This window comes from Lissotriton vulgaris, chromosome 7, assembly GCF_964263255.1.
Source record: "Lissotriton vulgaris chromosome 7, aLisVul1.2, whole genome shotgun sequence".
NCBI lineage: Eukaryota > Metazoa > Chordata > Amphibia > Caudata > Salamandridae > Lissotriton > Lissotriton vulgaris.
The window spans coordinates 174,040,695-174,061,676 of NC_141695.1; the positions used below are offsets into that span (position 1 = coordinate 174,040,695).

The 20,982-nt window shown below is 41.5% G+C and overlaps 1 long non-coding RNA gene across 1 annotated transcript in view; it reads left to right on the forward strand.

Moving 5' to 3' along the window:
* The first annotated feature begins 2,024 nt into the window (after positions 1–2,024).
* Positions 2,025–20,982, forward strand: part of LOC147701116 (uncharacterized) — a 33,958-nt gene continuing 15,000 nt past the window's right edge. The window contains exons 1-2 of the long non-coding RNA XR_015297156.1: positions 2,025–2,077; positions 2,537–2,556. This is a non-coding gene — a long non-coding RNA (uncharacterized LOC147701116). The remainder of the gene's footprint in view (positions 2,078–2,536; positions 2,557–20,982) is intronic.

The window sequence follows — 20,982 nt, forward strand, 5'->3', positions numbered from 1 at the left end:
AATAAAACGTAAGAAACAAGAACAGTTTTATATGTCTAAATTTCAGACATTCAGATTAGGCCTGACAAACAAAGTAGACTGGGAGAAACTCATTTAATGGGGTTCTTTGTCAGTAGATCAACTATGATGAAAGTAATCAGATAGGATTCCATGTAGATACACTTTAACAATAGCACATGTCCATGATGAAACTCATTAAGTAGGATTCCTTGTCTGTGCACTCTAGAGTAACATGTGCCCACATTAATTTCAGCATGATGTCTTTTGTATATTCAATCGTGTCTCTGGTAAATCCTAGACTTGGGGAGCACATAAAGATTGTACACTACATGAATACTTTCTTTTCCCTGTATCAAGACAAATATGGAGAATGTATAATTTTCGTTATCCGTTACCCTTGGAAGGGAGATCGTCTCAAAAAAATGTTGGTCTATGCACTTTTTGAAAGTATTCATCCATTCTATCAATTTAGCCATTTTTTTTAATCTTGTAACTTTCACTAATAGTCCAATTATATAAAGGAAGCCCTTGAGTGGCTTAAAGAAAGGCTTCATACACAGCATAATTAAACATTAAAAGATGGCCACCACAGTGTCAGGTAATCTCCTTGTGGCGTTGTGGAGTTAATTGAAAACACATGACCACCTACAGGATATTTAAACCGCATCAGGGTAAAGCCATATCACGTAGCCTGACCCGGAAGGTGGCTACGTAGGAGCAGGGAGGCCGGACTGTCTTTAACAAATAAGTTGCAAGGAACAAAGTTTTTCATTTAGGTTTTGATTTAGGTAGCATTGGGCACTAAAACCAAACTTAACACAGCTTAGGAGCAGGCCCATTTTAACAAGCAAGCCATGAGGAACAAAATCTCTCTCTTTTTATTTAGGTTTTTGATTTAGGTAGTATTAGGCACTGAAACTAAACTTAACGCAGCTTATTATAACATGCTTTCCCTGCAACACAAGTAATATCAAAGGAAGTAGTTGGTTTAAGGGACAACTGGTGAACAGTCGAGGAGAAGAGAGGTGTTTACAGAAGGTGGTAAGGACTGTATAAAATCGTTAGATAGAACTAACAGCTCCGACATAATTAATTTTAAGCACACAGGGTTCTCTGCTACTGCGATACAAGCCTCATATTGCTGTATGTTTAAGTTCCTTAGAAGTTGGTAAGGACTGTATAAAATCATTAGATAGCTCTGACATAACTAATTTTAAGCACAGAATAGGTCTAGACTGTGTCTTAAACTGTGTCTTAAACAATATCTAGAATGTACACATGTCAGGCACTAATTGTGGGTTTTGAATTTTGACCCGTACAGAAACCACCATTTAGTAAAGTTTCACTATCAAGATTGGCAACACAATCAGGTAACTGATATCAACAACCACTAAACTTGAGTAACCTGATAGGTAATGAACACCAAAGAAACAAGAGCAAGAACTTACAATATATTGATCTATTTTCCAGTGTCACTGGTGCGAAGGAAATAACATGTATTGTATTGTATAGTGGATTTATATAGCGCTTATCCCCCAGGGGTCTCTAAGCGCTTGCCTTGGGAACCCGTCCTGGCTTTTCCCTGTGAGATAGCCCCTACAGGGCATCCCCAAGGTGAAAGCCAGGCATCCCGCCGCGGGGGGCCGTTGTGGAGATTAAGCAAGCTTAATGCCCAGAGTTGCAGAGTGTGAACCCATGATTAGGTCAGGCACCGAAGCGAGAATTATCGAGTCTGTGGACATTTGAGCTCAAGACCCTGCCGCGTCGGGAATTGAACCCTGGTCCCGGGTCTGACCTCTGCTTCAGGGTCTGCCTGCTCTAACCAGTGAGCCACACTGCACCAATACCGTAGGAGAGTCCAATCACGGCTCACCAGATTCGGATAAGAAAAGGTATAAGCTCTTAATGGTAAAATCCTTCAAGTTTAAAACCAAATTCATTTATAAAATTCTTGAGTATTAGTCCTGACGGTTTCTTCTCATTTATAAATTTTTTAAGGGCGTTCGCCATTAGAAACATCAAATTTCGGTGGCTCCTACGTATGCAAGAAATACAAGGAATTGTGCCATATGAAAAGGTATGCCACACTATAAGTGTGTAGTAATGTTTAGTTCATTAGATAGCGTTCATCGACATACTTGTTGGTTTTCTTACACGATTTGTCTCATTTCATGACATTCCTTGCTTTTACATTGAAAAGGTATTTTCCCATCTGAATCATTTCTATAAAGTTTTCTTATCCACTACCTTGAAAACAATTTTTTAATAGGTAAGTCACTATGCAAATATGTTGGATCATTTGTTGTTTCTAGCGGATTAATAATTTTTTGTCACTATGCCATGTTTTGAGTCCGTGCTCTCTACACCTTCATAAGGTGTCTGATTAATGCCATGCAGGGGCTCAGCAATGTAGCAATAAGTGATGTACACACATGTATAATCGAGTTATGGGTTGTTTCCATTAAAGTATTATTCTAAATGTCTCTTGAAGTAATAGTGATTTAATCTGATGCCTTTTTGTATATTACATTTGTAGAAAACTACGTCCTGAAGAAGGTGACCAATCCGAATTTAAACGAAACGCCACGTCGACTTTTTATGTAGTTTTCTGGTTTTAACCCTCGAATTGATGAAATTTGTTGCATGATGTTTTGATAATATGTTTTAATATGTGCTGAATACTTTTAATAATAACAACTTATTACGGCCATTTGAGAACATTGTGTTCACAATACTGTTCTGTTTTGTTTCTTTATATTATCACTGTGACAACCCGGATAATAATACAGTGGCGGCATTATAGTTTTATTGTTTCTTGGTATTGCAACAACCTGAAGGGGATTTTTAGAATCATCAGCAGGATTTTGTTAAGAGTGCATATGTAATATGTCCATTGAGGATACAATGAGCTAGTTTACAACATGTGATCTACATATTCTTTCAGGGACCTTTTGTATTTCCTGTTGACATATAGCGACCAATGTTGCCTCCCCTTTTATGTTTGCTAACATAATTGTAGATACCTGGGACGAATTGCCTATTCATTTAATCCCTAAGTTCATAGCAGGTTCTGCTCCATACTCTGTATTTGTCTTAATACCTCTGGTATCATTGCTATTGAAGGAGTGCCATGAGTCCTGGTATAGTTGGCAGCAAAACAGTACCCCAAGTTGTACAATCCTCAATCAGGGCAACTTTTCCCATGGGCAAGCAAATTGTCAATATCATGTGTTTTTTTCTTGTGGGCCTATGTGTAGAAACCGTGCCTTTTTCTTGTGGGCCTATGTGTAGAAACCGTGCCTCGTTCTGTGCTATCCAGAATGGCATTTGCTCGTTTAGTGTACATTCTTCCCATAACTGTGGGAAGTGTTTGTGGGGTGATTTTAGTTGCAGTCCCTCATAGTTGACCTGCTGGAGCATCCAATGTAGGTTTAAGTGTGAGTGTTCTCATAATTAACCGTGCCAGATTTCTATAAAGTTTTCTTATTGCTTAGTGAAGTGGACATAAGTCTGCTACCAGTAGTGTGTCAATTTCCAGCAGCCAGGACCATCCGAGTCGCTCCATTTCTGCTGAGCAGACCGAGTCTCACTTTATCTTTAGTATGTAGGAGGGCACCTTTAAACCAATTTATATGCTCTTGGTAAGTGAGCAGAACTTCTGTGTCCTCATGATGACAGTATTCATCTGGTATTTCAGTATAAGCAGGTGGGAATTTAACCCACCAATAGAATACCTCTGTCCTAAATGCTTCATGTGCCTCAGTCATGAAGGTTAGTGTTGTAATCAAAAGAGGATGCAACTCCAGGGTCTCTTAAGTAGTACTTATTAAAGAGTTGGAGTACAGAGCACCCCACCAGGAGCAGACTTTCTGCTGTTTAGCCCGTACACCAACTGCCACCCTCACTCATCCAACATTCCATAGCATCATCATGAACCAACATTCTACACCACACTCAAACTGGCTGAGCTGCTAGTATACCAGTTACGGCCCCTCCTAGAGCTGAGAGGTCAAAGATTTTTCATTTTTCAGCAACTTTCTGAACTGTTTATAGCACCTTCCTGCTCATCTTCCTCTCTTCTAGTACTAGCATTGTCATCTGCAGCTGTGTTGCTGCCTGAGACATTATTGTTTGAGGTTATATAAAAAGAGATAAGGGTTTTGCACAATGTGGAAAAATTATATCTTTCAAGCTTAACTAAACCTAGAGCCAATACATAGAGTACACCTACTCAGCTGTGGCAGGGTCTCTGAGAAAGCACGACTGAACTACTCAAATTTGACTGTTAAATAAGAACAAAACCAACGTTGGTGGTGCCATGTCATGTAGTTCCTACAAATCTATATAAGATCTGTGCATTTAGACAACATAAAGTAAGGGATTGGTGTCCAAACTGATTCCAGACGCCTCCATAGGATATGTTAGTTTACAGACCAGCTAGCTCACAGTGCCACTATCAGCCCCACAACCTTACCAATGAGAGAATAGTTTCTGGCAACAATTGAACAAGACAACCCTGATCCCTCAGGGATCATGGAAACAGAACAGTACTTTTAGCTCAGTCACTCGTGCTTAGAGACGTACACAGAAAAAATGGTGGGGATGTTTACAATACGTATTTATTGAACTAGCGTGATTCTAGTATAAAATATGTCTGCTGAAACAACCATGAGACAGAATTAAATATATACGATTACAAGCACCAATAAAGTCATTTAAAAGGTAGAATTCTACCATAGTTCTAGAACAGTGAATATATGCAGGCATATAAGTACCTGACAATAATAATGCATACTCCTATAATGCAAACCTAAGTATACCTGGCATGAATCCACCTAGAAAAGAGCCAACCCCATTACCTGATGTGAGAGGGTGAAGGACCCATCTTTGTTGTGTGTCGATTTAGATACCAAATATAGATTTCCCGATTCATGCCCTTATATAGGTACAATTAACATTGCCCTTATTTAGGCATAGAAATCCAGCCCTTATTTAGGCATTGATCATGCTAACTAAATACAGGCATGGTCAACTGCATCCATCTATCCACGTCACAACGAGTTCTTGGAAAACCAGACTCTTAAGCCTTTAGGGCTTCCTCTTGCTTGGATATTGATTTCTTCAAGAACTCATTTCTTATGCATGAACATCTATTCCTTAGGGGTTCATTCATGACGTTCTTATGCCCGACTTCTACGTCAATACTGTCATTCCTAAACAACTTTAATGTATGAATATAACTTCTCTTGCCATGTCAAACCACGGTACGGTTTAGCTGCCTACTTGCACGACGTGGCCTGCCACGGCAAGTTCGGAAGGAAGTCAAAACCTCAACTGACGCACTGACCAGACACTGTCATTCTTCTCACAGAGAATCCAGCTCCAGTATTTCTGATTCCCCTTGCAGGGTGTTAGAGATCGAGATTCGGAAAAAGATTCCAACCTCACTCATTCTAAGGTATGGAGTGGACTAGAACCTAGAGAAACTTTTGGCAACTCTTGGCTAAACTAGACTATAGCTCAACAGCACCTACTTCTTCCCTCAGACTACACTTAGGTTAGGTGCACTGGGGTAGGATTATTTTAGAAGCACCAGATGAGTATTTTAGCCTGTGTTATTTATGTATGTATTTTTATGAGTATGTCATAGCTACAAACCATGCTATTACAGTATTATTTTATCTTACTGCAAAGGCTGTATGTATTTTACTTCGCATTCTGTCTTACGATTGTAGCAGATCATATCACTTGCATGAGAAAAAAGACTGTTCAATCAACCCTTTTATTGAAACGCTCATCTCCCTATTTCTGAGCAAACTCTGTAGAAACGAAGCATGCACGATTGACTGAGTGAAACTGTTATCTTTTGTTTCCACGATTGTACCGACTCTAAGGGAAACACAGTTATCATGTTTATGCGGTTGTCAGAAACTAATCCCTTCTTGTTCATTCGAGAAGTTTCTAGTGACCTCTGAGTTAGATGGCACGCACAAATAATTCAGTTTAATGTACTCTACAGAGACATACTGACCTCAGTCCTATGTCAAATCTATAGTGTATATTATTCCAATGCACAGAGCCTATCAGGGATATAGAAACTACACTACATGTTACCCAACGGTTTGGTAAGGCACAAATGTAATGCTAGATACTGAAGTAACTCAGTCTTGCTTTTCTCATAGAGCCCTAAACATAAAACTCCATAAGACATCTGAAGTGTGTAGGGATAATATCCGCCAAAGCTGAGTAGGACGAAAACTCCTATGTATTAGCTGTTTCATTTGTTCAACATTGATGGATAAAGTGTTCTAAAATATTCTGCACCTTATCTTTGTTTCCTAGAAACTTGCTATACAACAAAGCTGTAGCCGACAATGTTGCAGTACTTTTTGACAATACAGGTTTTAATGAAACAAATGCGAATGCAATAATCATTCCTCCAAATTTAAGGAGAGCCATCACTCTAAAACCTATAAAGCATGGTCTAACCAAGAGGGGATAGAGCAGTTTTTGAGATAGAGGCACATGAATCTCACCAGATAGAGGTATTTTACTAATGGTTAGTATTCCCTGAATCACATCCAGTAACACATGTGTTTCATAAGATGAACCACCTGAGGAACATATTCCGCTCGAGGATATTGAAATTCCACTCACATACCAGAAGCAATAACTATGGGTTAAAGGCACCCTAAAACACTTAAATCACATTACCAGGCTTGGCCCACTATGTAGACCAGTGGCAACATGAGTGGTTTTAGCAGGTTACCCACCTCATCCTGAAATCGAGGACATGACAGACATAGAAGTACTTGCTCAACTCAAAGAGTTAATCAAGATTAGAGACAATTAGTCCAATATGTCATGCGGACTCTCACAGTCCAACCACCATCAGTTATGCAACAGCAAATATCTCACCAGGGAAATACACTAAAAATCATTCCACAGACTTTACATGCAGTCATGGGTAAATTGCCCGCAAAACGTGAATAAATTCCATTCTGGATAGCTCAAAAAATTACTCAAATCGAAGCGGTATTTCTTAATACCAGCCCCTATGGCAAACAGAATTCTAACAATCTGTTTACTGATGGGGATAACACCACATCTGGAAGACTGCACCTCTTGGGGAACAGTCTTTGCTGCTATCTACACTAAATAATATGGTTTTCCGTCTATGGTGGTACTACCCGAAGTCCTGAAACAGATTCAAAACGAATACAGGGCAGGGGCTGCCCTGAATTTAGGTATGACATTACTGAAACATTTTAACCAGGTCTCAACAATAATATTATATAATATTAAAGGAGAAGCAGCAGCAGTGGCAATCCACCACAAATTATGGGAATTTGATGTAACAGAACAACCACAAGAACTAGCCAGAATAATTGAAAAGTTCTATGAAGAATTAGGCAGAGACAGTTTGGGTGGGAAACCAGTTAAACCACAACTGTATGACAAATCCTGAAAAGGCCTTTACTAAATCCTACATCTTCTAAAAAGAAGTGGGAAAATAAAGAAAAAGATTCTCAATCCCGAGGTAGGTCTCCTCAAAAGGAGCCCTCTGAAAGGAGGTATAACCTCAGGAATAGGGATAATTTGAGAAAACCTGACAGGTATCTAGATACTGATATACATTCCTCTCGTACCTTTCAGATATCATGACAGATATCCGAAAGAAGAGTACGGTCAGATCAAAAGGAAGAACGTGTGAAGTCCAAAGACGATCAATACATTCAGAATACCAACCAAAACCTCAATTCTCCAAGAAGAAAGTAGCAAGATCAGATATGCCGAGGATTTTGAGAACACAGCTCAAGTATGGAAAAAGGGCTCGGACAATGTTGGAAGGTGCAGCAGAAGTATCAATAGCTCACCAGAATCTGAAGGGACTTCTGGATCTGGATGAAGACATTCAAGTTGAAGCTGCAGACACCAGGGTTAGTTCTCCACATAAGTTAAATGAAATACCACTCCAGACAAAGAAAAGTGAAAGCACTCTTTTGGGAGCATCTTTCAAAGGGATATGATATACTTCTAGCAGAACGGGACTGGCCAGCAGAATTTGTCGGAGAGTGCCCACATGGCAAAGACATCATTATGCCAGCCTTCTCCAACCATGTTCCAATACATTTAAAATATACTTATGCCACAAAATGGGCTGTTGCCCAAGCCCGGGCATTATACAAAATTCATGTAAGATGGGATGAGGATTCACCTCACCATAAAATCCAGTTAAAAAAATCAACCAACTGCGCAAAGGCAGTATCAAATTAAGCAAGAAGCTAAAAAACAGGTCAGGGAGATCTTAGATTAACTTGAATACCAAGGGGTGATTGAAACATGCACCTCATCAATGAACAATCCTTTGTTTCCTGTTTCCAAACCAGACAATACATATCATCTACTTTTGGATTACAGACACATAAACTCTTGTTGTAAAACATTTGCAGTGCAAAATGCACCCAGTATAGCATTAATGAATAACATTGTGCATAAAAAATATGAAGATAAATTAGATATTTCTAACGGTTTCTTTTGTCAAAACATTTGACCGCTTTCTCAATAATGGGGACGCAGCGTCAATTTTGTTGTCTCCTTCAAGGATTCAAGAAAAGTCTGGGGTTATTCTCAGCAAGGGTAACAGAGTTACTACAAACTTATGATGATGAGGCATTGTCATATGTCGATGATATCTATCTGACCGACAATGACCTGAACAAGTACTTGAACAGGGTGAACACCATTATACTGGGCTTCGCCTCTGAAGGGTAGGAATTCAATTTCAAAAAATCTAGAATTGCCCATCTCAACGTGCTTTTTCTAGGATATAAACTATCAAGTGAAGGCAAAAGCCTGGTAGCCAACTTTTTAGAAAAGTGTTCACTGCGGTATAGAGTCAAAATATCTGGTTTTTAATATCGACTACACATAATATTGATTAAAAAATATAGAATAGACATAATATCGACTAGACAATTTTAATATCGAATAGAATGGACATAATATTGAATCAAAAATATACAATGGACATAATATCGACTAGACAGAATGTAGACAAAAATATCGAATTTAAGGTAAGTTAATATTCATTTTTAATTTTTGTGTAATATAATTCTGTAGCGAGTTGTGGGATGAATTGAAATTGATTACTTGATAAATCTGTGAATTTTAGTAATTTATTTTCTGTAGCGGGTTGTGCGTTTATAGGGGAATAGTGTGGGAAGTAATTTAATTATAATTAATTAAATATGTTATTTTATTTATTGGTATTTATTTAGAATTAATAGTTAAATAATTATTAATTAGTAATTAATTAATATATAATTAGTAATGTATTGTAATTGATTAATTGATAAATATATTACTTTTATTACATTATTTTTTGCAGTGGGTTGTGTGTTTATAGGGGAATAGCTTGGGAATTAATTTAATTGTAAGTAATTACATTTTTAAAATATTTTTTGGGTGTCTAATTTTAATTTATTTTGATATTGTAAATTAATTTATTGGTCATTGGTAAATACTTAGTATTACTAGGTAATTTTTATTATTAGGTAATTTTTATTTCTAATTTTAATTGATTAAATAATATATTTTATAAAATTGTAAAATATTTTAATTATTTTGTAATTGGTATTAATATTTATGTTATTTATATTTATGTATGAAGTATTTACTTTCCCTACTATTGCACTCACTGGAGTAGGAATAGTAATTTTTATCTCTACGCTATCCAACGCTTTCCCTACTGTTGCACTCTCTTGAGTAGGAATAGTAATTTTTATCCCCACGCTATCCAACGCTTTCTCTACTGTTTCACTCACTGGAGTGGGAATAGTAATTTTTACCCCTATGCTATCCAACACTTTCCCTACTATTGAACTCACTGGAGTGGGAATAGTAATTTTTACCCCTATGCTATCCAACGCTTTCCCTACTGTTGCACTCTCTGGATTTGGAATAGTAATGTTACCCCTATGCTATCCAACGCTTTCCCTACTGTTGCATTCACTGGAGTGGGAATAGTAATTTTTATCTCTACGCTATCCAACGCTTTCCCTACTGTTGCACTCTCTGGAGTAGGAATAGTAATTTTTATTCCTATGCTATCCAACGCTTTCCCTACTGTTGCACTCACAGGAGTGGGAATAGTAATTTTTACTCCTACGCTATCCAACACTTTCCCTACTGTTGCACTCACTGGAGTGGGAGTAGTAATTTTTACCCCTACGCTATCCAACGCTTTCCCTACTGATGCACTCTCTGGAGTTGGAAAAGTAATTTTTACCCCTCACTATCCAACGCTTTCCCTACTTTTGCACTCTCTGGAGTTGGAATAGTAATTTTTACCCCTACGCTATCCAACGCTTTCCCTAGTGTTGCACTCACTGGAGTGGGAATAGTAATTTTTATCCCTACGCTATCCAACGCTTTCCCTACTGTTGTACTCTCTGGAGTAGGAATAGTAATTTTTACCCCTACGCTATCCAACACTTTCCCTACTGTTGCACTCACTGGAGTGGGAATAGTAATTTTTAGTCGTACGCTAGCCAACGCTTTCCCTACTGTTGCACTCTCTGGAGTGGGAATAGTTATTTTTACCCCTACGCTATCCAATGCTTTCCCTACTGTTGCGCTCTCTGGAGTGGGAATAGTAATTTTTACCCCTACGCTATTCAACACTTACCATACTGTTGCGCTCACTGGAGTGGGAATAGTAATTTTTAACTTTACGCTATCCAACGCTTTCCCTACTGTTGCGCTCTTTGGAGTGGGAATAGTAATTTTTACCCCTACGCTATCCAACGCTTTCCCTACTGTTGCACTCTCTGGAGTGTGAATAGTAAATTTAACCCTCTCGCTATCCTACGGAAAAAATATTGTATATGTTTTGTTAATAATATGTATATATATATATATATATATATATATATCCAAACTGAGTCTCCCAAAGAATACAAGATCCCCGGAAAACAAATGAAGCCGCCACTCCAGTCACTCAATTTGTGTGAGACAACTAATTTATTCTTAAATCCTCTGCAGCATTATTCACAGCACAAAAAACCAACGCGTTTCGTTAGCTCCCCACTAACTTGATCACGGTTGTTTCAAACACTGTTTGCTGGTTGTGTTTTAAAATGGGAGTTCCCGCCCACCTAGGTCACATGATTACACCAATCTGTTTACTATCACAGTGGTATTCTGGGATCTGTAGTTTACATTTCAAATAAATGTAAACATCACACAATTTATCACAAGCTTTAAACCCATTCCTTATGTTATGGTTCCCTCATTCCCTGCTATACTGAGTTTAAACACCCTTAAATGTTTATTTCTATGTGAATGAGGTATTTCCTCCATAAACAATTTTTAAACAAAAACAGAAAAAACAGTCTTTCGGATGGAGGGTCATGCTCCCAAGTCTTATTCCTTAGACATATTTGGAGCCCTCTAGTGGGCTGACATTACTGAGGGATTGCAAAGTTTTTCAGAGTGTTTATGGGTCTATATGTTTTATTTCAAATGTCCCAGATACTCCATTGTTCTTGACCTATTACGTGGACTTATGGGATGGAAAAATTATGGAGATTATTGCGAGAAGTAGTCTTAGTTTTTTTCAGATATGTACATAAAGTTCTTCCGACTGATTCAGTCCGAAAGGGGTCATTGTTCGAAAGTTCAAAATGTGACGTGACTCCTTTTGGCGTAGAAGTTTTTCACAATGTCCACCTCTGTCTGACAGTGACATCGTTTCCAATCCCAGGAATTTTAGCAATCGCCAATTTCCGTCATGATGTGTCTCCATGTGTTTGGCCACTGCATTTCCTCTGTCCTTGTTTATGGTGGCCCTTACATGTTCCAAGATTCACTTTTTCAGCTCGCAGATTGTACTTCCTATGTACCGTAATTGACAAGGACATTCAATCATATAGACGGTATACTGGCTTTTGCAGGTGATTAATTCCTTTATCTTCCAGATCTTTTGGTTTGCCATTGTGACTTGTTTGGTGGGTTTATGCAAACACAACAGGTGATGGACCGAATGTGGATCAATGTCACACACTCAACCCAGTCCAAAGATCTGGGCCCAAATCCATCATTTTTTTTGCACTCCACACCACCCTGGGTTAGACAATGGCGATATGCAAATCAGCTCTGACCCTGTGCCCCATGGGAACAGTCCAGTCCGAACTACAAAAGCCATGTCCTTCCCAGAACGGAATCAAGCATCCAAGGATCGGACCGGTTTCGAGGTAACACCTCTCATCAGCCCGGCTAGCTTGACTCCAGTGGTGTGGAGTGCCTGGGACCCACGTCTGGGCATCCCCAGCGCACTTAGGTCGGAATATGCAAACACAACAGGTGATGGACCGAATGTGGATCAATGTCACACACTCAACCCAGTCCAAAGATCTGGGCCCAAATCCATCGTTTTTTTGCACTCCACACCACCCTGGGTTAGACAATGGCGATATGCAAATCAGCTCTGATCCTGTGCCCCATGGGAACAGTCCAGTCCGAACTACAAAAGCCATGTCTTTCCCAGAACGGAATCAAGCATCCGAGGACCGGACCGGTTTCGAGGTAACACCTCTCATCAGCCCGGCTAGCTTGACTCCAGTGGTGTGGAGTGCCTGGGACCCACGTCTGGGCATCCCCAGCGCACTTAGGTCGGAATATACAAACACAACAGGTGATGGACCGAATGTGGATCAATGTCACACACTCAACCCAGTCCAAAGATCTGGGCCCAAATCCATCGTTTTTTTGCACTCCACACCACCCTGGGTTAGACAATGGTGATATGCAAATCAGCTCTGACCCTGTGCCCCATGGGAACAGTCCAGTCCGAACTACAAAAGCCATGTCCTTCCCAGAACGGAATCAAGCATCCGAGGACCGGACCGGTTTCGAGGTAACACCTCTCATCAGCCCGGCTAGCTTGACTCCAGTGGTGTGGAGTGCCTGCGACCCACGTCTGGGCATCCCCAGCGCACTTAGGTCGGAATATGCAAACACAACAGGTGATGGACCGAATGTGGATCAATGTCACACACTCAACCCAGTCCAAAGATCTGGGCCCAAATCCATCGTTTTTTTGCACTCCACACCACCCTGGGTTAGACAATGGCGATATGCAAATCAGCTCTGACCCTGTGCCCCATGGGAACAGTCCAGTCCGAACTACAAAAGCCATGTCCTTCCCAGAACGGAATCAAGCATCCGAGGACCGGACCGGTTTCGAGGTAACACCTCTCATCAGCCCGGCTAGCTTGACTCCAGTGGTGTGGAGTGCCTGGGACCCACGTCTGGGCATCCCCAGCGCACTTAGGTCGGAATATGCAAACACAACAGGTGATGGACCGAATGTGGATCAATGTCACACACTCAACCCAGTCCAAAGATCTGGGCCCAAATCCATCGTTTTTTTGCACTCCACACCACCCTGGGTTAGACAATGGCGATATGCAAATCAGCTCTGACCCTGTGCCCCATGGGAACAGTCCAGTCCGAACTACAAAAGCCATGTCCTTCCCAGAATGGAATCAAGCATCCGAGTGTGGTAAATATTTAATTACCGTCTTAATTTCTATGCATGTAAGTACTAAAATTAGAATAACTCAATCGGAAAGAAAGACGCAGAGTCCGTGGTGTTAGAGTTCTTAGGGGGTTTATTCCTTAAAAAGGAATGGTTCTTGAACCGGATATCATGTTCCTGACACCACTGGGGTTCAGGAAGGGATAGAGCATACTTTATTGACAAGACATAACTTTTATACTTAAATCATATAATGGATACCAATACAGTAGGCGTAACAGCTGAGAGAAACAAGATAAAAGCACACACATGTTAGCAATACGTAATTAGAAGGCGTGAACTAGGCGTGAACATAGAGGTGTGTGCTAGAAACGTCACATGAAAGTGTCACAAGTAGGTGGGTACATAGCAGAATCTTGCAATGTCAGCAGAGATCTGAGGTCTGGATGCGCGCGCAGCTGCATGACGTGTGATTGACGTGGAGCTGGAGAGTGCAGGGGACTTGACATTTACACTAGCGGAAAGAGACAGAAGTCTGGCATGTCAGATCAACTCGTACCTATATCATATATGATATCTGTTGTTTGGGAACCATATTATCTAGAGGGAAAGGTCTCTTGGGCAGAGGCTATTCTATACTGACTGTGAGTGCGTGTATAAGCGTCTACGTGTCTGCATGAGATGCGAGGGGCATGGGCCTACCATGGTAACAGGAGCTATGAATTACTTGCACGGAGACAGTGAGGCCGGGCCCTTTGCTCTGCAGCTGGAAGGATGTTTACTTGAACTAGTAGGCAGGAATGTATTTCTGAGGAGCGGAGCAGATAATTTGAAGGTTGAATACAGTCTTGGCAGACAACAGGCTGAGCTAAGCGCCGTTAGCCGCGCAGGGAGTAAGGTAAAGGTCACGGGTACAGAGGCAGGCCCAGGCTGAGGCATTTAGAGTCAGAAGGCAGGAGAAGGCTTGATGGCAGAATACAGGGCCTACTTCGCCTGGGCTGGGAAACGTGTAAAGTACACTACATAAAGACGTTGGCAAGGCATACTTAGGAACGGAATATTCAACCCATTCAGGGTGGATCTGAAAGAGGACATGTTAACGTTGGACGCAAATGTATTTGGGTCTTCATAGCTGGCACAGGAGGGAAATTACATGCACTTTAAGCTTGTACATGGAGACGGTGGGGTACATGTTAGGGAACATTTCTTGACCATAAAATTTATATTTCCTCATTCCCTCCTTGTTCCCTACGGACCCTTCATGATATATCGATCCTCATGAATCGATCAGTCTGTTCACGTAACATCATTTGCTCTTCTTTCTTCTTTTCGCGTTTTGAGTAGGAACTTGGATGCGGAATACATGATGTGGCGCATAGACCACAAATCGCTGGCCCACATTGTAGGCACAGGCAACAACTGAATACTACGAGAAGGGCAATGCCTAGGAAGGATAGGATCTTCCATCCCCAAGCGGTCAACGTTGTCCAGAACCAACCGGACCAAGTCCAGGTGCCTTGAGTCTGATGTATCAAACTTGCAATCTTATGAAGACGTGTGATAGCCTTATATACTGTTGGCGCGTTTTCTGGAATGAAAACACAGCAACTCGACCCGATGACCTTACAGGCTCCGCCCCTACTAGCTAGGATGACGTCAATAACAAGACGATTTTGAAGAACAACAACCCGCATGGCAGATTGCTCCTCTGTTAAGTTGCCTAGAGCGGAAGTAGTTTCATTCACTACTGCTTCGAGTGTTCTAGTTAATTTTCGTATCAGTTTACTATTAAAAACAGTACCTAAGTAGGGGAAGAAACCTTTATTGAAGTCTGTGTATTGCTCCCATGTCGTTTCAGTATAGTCGACAATCGGGAGATCTCTTCGGAGTCTAGTAGTTACTAGATTTGTATTTCTGTTATAATCAGGAGGGGCTAGGAAAACAGGTGGCAGAAGGAATGCAATGTAACAGGTACCATCCCAATCTGGAGGTAAGCGTATGTATGCGGTATGGTCACAAACAAAGTAGGAATGGCGAGTAGCTCTAAATGTAGACCTGCCTTGATCACTGAATTCGACCACAGTAGTACATTTACTATGACCTAAGTGTACTGAACCCTTCTTTCAGACACATAAATCACCAGTGACTGGTAATACTGACATAGCAGGGAGAACTGGTGCAGCTTCGGATTCAACAGTAAGAATCATGAGGTTAATTGTATAATTACCTAACCCATATACTTCATTTTCTAGATCAGTTCCTGTCCTAGTGGGAAGTCCCTTCTTGTCAGGATAACAGGCGTTAAGCAAAACTAAGTTCAGGTTTCCCCAAACCCAATTTCCTTCGAAAACAGCAATATCAGAGTCTAAAGAATTAATTAATCTAAACCATGCTCCGCATGAGCCATTGTGAGTGAACGGGTATGGAAAGAGAGGCAGAACCCCCTTGTATTTCTGATAGGGAGGGAGTCGGCCACATATCCAACAGTTTGTAGCATTATTAGTCTGATGGGAGTGATGTAACATACTAATGAATGTGTTGTTGCGCAGCGCAAGTCTGTAAGATAACTCGTGAGGGGGTAATTCGCTAAAAGAATGTTCGGCAGTGACATTGTAAGCAGATTGAGTATGCTTGAAGATAGGGTAATATACATGCAACAATATACTGGCAGCAATAATCAGAAGGCTTACAAAAAACATAACCAATAATGTCACTATACAGTGACTACGAAGTGATTTACAATATGCACGTTTCTTGAGTTGTCTCTCTCTCTCTCTGTCTCGGTCTAGGGGATACATGTCAGAAACTAATTTAACCGATTCACCTAGGGGAGGACTTAAACAATTAAACTGTCTGACTTGCTAGACCGCAATTTTAATTTATACTCCTCTTGCGGAGTTTTCTCTCTCTTGCAAACTTTAAAGTCACTAGAATCGGGGCAGTCCTTTGAGGGGGTGGAAGAGTCAGGGTCTGGCAACAGTTCATTACATTTTTTAATATGACTCGTATGGATCCACCCCTTTCGGCCCTCAACTTTAATTGCAGTCCTCGTGGTCAGAAGGACGAGCTTCGGCTCCTGCCAGCGAGGCTCCAGCGGACTCCTCCTGTCGAAATTTCGTATTAAGACTGTATCACCAGGACGGACATCGTGTGGCTTCACATCAGTGTTGTCGGGAAAGGCTGCGGCAACCTGTGAACGACATGATTGGAGTGCAGACATCAAGGAGGCAAGGTAATCTGTCAGCATATTACAGTCAACATCGGTTATTTTCTTAGGCATGGGCGTCCCCCACATATTTGGTGGTCGGCCAAAGACCACCTCATACGGGGATAGTCCTGATCTCGAATGGGGGACCATTCTCATATAGAACAGTGCAACTGGCAGGGTGACTATCCAGTCGACCCCTTTCTCTTTACATATTTTGGCGAGACGTGTCTTCAATGTCTGATTGTGCCTTTCTACAAGGCCAGCTGCCTCGGGATGTCGGACGCAATGGAATTTCCACTGGTATCCTAACAGAAGTGAAACCTGCTTCATGAGCTCGGATGAGAATGGCTGTCCGTTATCTGAGTACACGATACGAGGCAAGCCGTACCGTGGGAAGAATTCACGAACCAGCTGCTTAGCAGTGGTCGGGGCAGTGTAATCTGGGACTGGATATGCTTCGGTCCAACGGGAAAGTGCACAAACAACTACGAGGACGTACTTGAATCCTCGACAACGGTCCATCTGGATATAATCCATCTGGAGGACTTCAAAAGGGTATTCGGGAGGATGAAATCCACCTTGCTCTACAGGGACGCTTTTACCTGGATTGAACTGACAACAGATCATGCAAGTACGCACTTTCTGTTTTGCGGCTGCTCGTAAATGTTTGTTGTACCAGAGATTCTGTAAACTGTCTAACATAGCTTTTTCTCCTAGGTGTGCTGGACTATGTGCTGTATTTATTATGACTTGAACCATAGAGTCGGGGAGAAACCATGTAGATTTTCCCTTCGTCATCCATCCCTGATCTGTCTGGATCCCTCGTAGTTCAGTCCATCTCTTGATTTCATCTGGAGTAGCACGTGTCTGAATATCGATTACATCTAGTGTGGGATCCCTAACTGTCATACAATGTGTCGGCACTATGATCTTTGTTACATCCGTTGTCTGAGTGTGAGTCAATGCTGTATGTTTTGCTGTTTGGTCTGCCAGGTCGTTACCCTGGGAAATAGAGTCTGTAACTTTAGTATGTGCTTTACACTTCATGATGGATATGCCTGAAGGCAAATGTATTGCTTCTAACAGTGCTTGAATAAGGGGACCGTGTTGAATCTTGGCACCGTGAGAGGTCAAGAAACCTCGTTCTTGCCATAACACTCCGAAGTCGTGTACGACTCCGAAAGCATAACGTGAATCTGTGTATATGTTAACATTTCTGTTCTTGGCTAGTATACAGGCTCGGGTCAGAGCGATAAGCTCTGCTGCTTGAGCGGACAGTGTATCAATACGATGTGTTTCTTTGACTTCAGTTTCAGTGGTCACTGCATATGCGGCTACTAATTCTCCTGTGCTTGTTCTCATACATGAACCGTCCACGTAAAGTGTCAGGTCTGGATTTATCAGTGGAACATCTGTTAAGTCTCGTCGGGGCTTCGTTACTGCATTAATGATCTCTATACAATCATGCTGGGCTGAATCTGTCGTAATCGAAGGTAACAATGTTGCAGGATTTAGAATGTTACAGCGTCTGATTTCTATGTGTGGCTGGAATAGCGTTAATTCATAACCTGTCAGTCGTGCTATAGTCAGGTGTTGAGTCTGGGTTCGGTTTAGAAGGACCTCTACAGAATGTGGAACTTGTACTGTCAATGGATGTCCTAATACTATTGAGTCGCTCTGTCTGATTGCTATGGCTGTCGCTGCAACTGATTTTAAGCACGCAGGGAGTGCCTGGGCTACTGAATCCAATGTACTTGAAAAATAAGCACAAGGCTTATGTGAACCTGCTTGATCTTGAGTGAGGACAGACAACGCTGTACCATCACGTTCTGTAACAAAAAGTGTAAAAGGTTTGCTGTAACATGGTGTCGCTAAAACTGGTGCTTGACATAAAGCTTTCTTTAATTCCTCAAAGGCCTGTGTATGTTCCTGTTTCCAAGGGAGGGCAGTCGAAGTCGCTGCCTCCTGTGTTGTCAACTGAATGAGTGGTTTAGCTAGAAATGCATATTGAGGAATCCATTGTCTGCAGTATGAGGTGAGGCCTATAAAGGCCCGCACTTCCTTTTGTGTCTGGGGTTGTGGCATGTTTACAATTAACTGGATGCGATCAGGAGTGAGCTGCCTCCCCACTTTGGACAGCAAGTGACCCAGGTACACAACTTGCTGAACACAGAATTGTAGCTTCGAAGGAGACACCTTGTGTCCCTTGTCGGCCAGAAAATGTAAAACTATCAGTGATGCTTGTTCACATTCGGGTTCACTTTGTGCGGTGATCAGCAGATCATCGACGTACTGTAGTAAGGAAGTGTTAACTGGCATTTGGATACAATCAAGTTGTCTTTTCAGTGCTTGGCTATAGATGCTGGGGCTTTCTGTAAATCCTTGAGGTGCGCGTGAAAATTTGAAACTTCGTCCATTTAAACTGAATCCGAAGAGATATTGGCTTTCTGGATCAATGGTTACACTGAAGAAGGCGTTCTTGAGATCAATTACAGTAAAGAACGTTGCTTCTGAATCAATAGCCGTCAATAAGGATGAGATGTCGGGAACCACAGGATACTGTGGAACAATGCATTTATTCAGTTCTCGTAAATCAATCACCAGCCGATATACTGGCGGTGCATTGGGATCAGTACGTTTAAGAATCGGAATGATAGGAGAATTACAGATATTGGAGTCGGTTTCTACGACCACTCCTTGGGCAATGAGCTCTTCAATGATTTCCAGTAAAGCCACTACAGCATCGGGTGGTAACTTGTATTGTCTGATTCGTGGTAAAACAACTCCTGGTTTGAGTGTAACACGGTATGGTGTAATGTGCATGCAACCTACATCGGTTGGGCCTTGTGCCCACAGGTGTTTCGGTACATTTTTCAATCTGACATCAAACTCTCGTAATACATAGTGACCCTTAAAGTCACGCAGAAAAAGTCTAACTCCTTCCGGAGAACAACATATCACTGCTCCTAAAGCCTTCAACGTTTTGATACCTAGCAAGTTTTCTGGACATGATCTCGTTAGTAACAGGTCTGTAACGCGTGATAATGGACCTACTGCTAGGGGGACTGGTTTCGATACTTCATTTACAATAGGCTGTCCTGAAAAACCAAGGGAAACATTCTGTGAGCCTGAGAGGGGTGCCCCTGGGACTTCATCATGGCTGATTGTTGTGCGGCTTGCCCCTGTGTCAATTAAAAACTTTCGGTCTTTTCCCAATACTTGACTGTGTACATAAGGACCCTCTTGATCTACAGGAATCTCAATAAGAGGCAAGCCAACCTCCCTCTCTAGGCTGTTTCATGTGTATCGCTGATAATCGGGATAATCAGATTGGGCATACTGGTTCATCTGTCGTGAAACTTGCTGCGTCGCGGCAATGGGCTGTGGCAGTGGCTGTGATACCGCTGCGGTCTGTACTGTATGTGGTGGAGCATGCACAGGCTGTGAATTCTGTGAAGTCTGTGGCTGAACCTGGTCTTGTCTAGGCTGACGCGGTCTTTCTTTAGTTTTACCTGTTGCTATATTGTGTTTCAGGACTGAACATTCATGTACATAGTGACCTGGCTGTTTGCAATAGTTGCATGTCCCTTTAACGGGAACTGCTGAATTACCTGTCTGGGTCGCACCCTTTCTCTGACCGTCGGCTGGAACTGACTGTGCCACTAACATTTTCATTTTCGTGTCTTTCATACGTCTCTGTTCGTGATCCTGTTCTTCTCTAATTCTATTCTGGTGGTATTGTAACATTTGTAACATCTGGGACGGCGTATTTGCTTGCCATGTACTTTCAACTTTATATACACGGTTCTTAACTTGTGTCAGGGAATTCTCGACTAATTTTGTTACAAAAAGATGTGGGTATGACTCGCTACCTGGTTTCAGGCCACTATTAATAATGAAACATTTCTCGAATCTCGAATAGAAGTCACTAGTATCTTCATCGTGTTTCTGTTTACAGGCTGAGATTGCGTCCCAGTCTTCCTTTTTAGTTGTCAATAATCTTGGCAAAACCTGTACTATTAAACCTGGTAATGCTTTAGCTTTGTCCCCAAGGCCTGGCCCTGGGGTACGGCCTTTTTCCTCGTCTTCTATTTCAGTCCAGATAATCTTTTTATCTCCCACCTCCCATTCTTTTTCCTTGAGTTTCTCGTAAATGCCGGTGGGCAGCAGTACTTTTAACAATTTCATAATATCTGTATACGTGTAATCTCCCATGAGTAACATGTCTTTA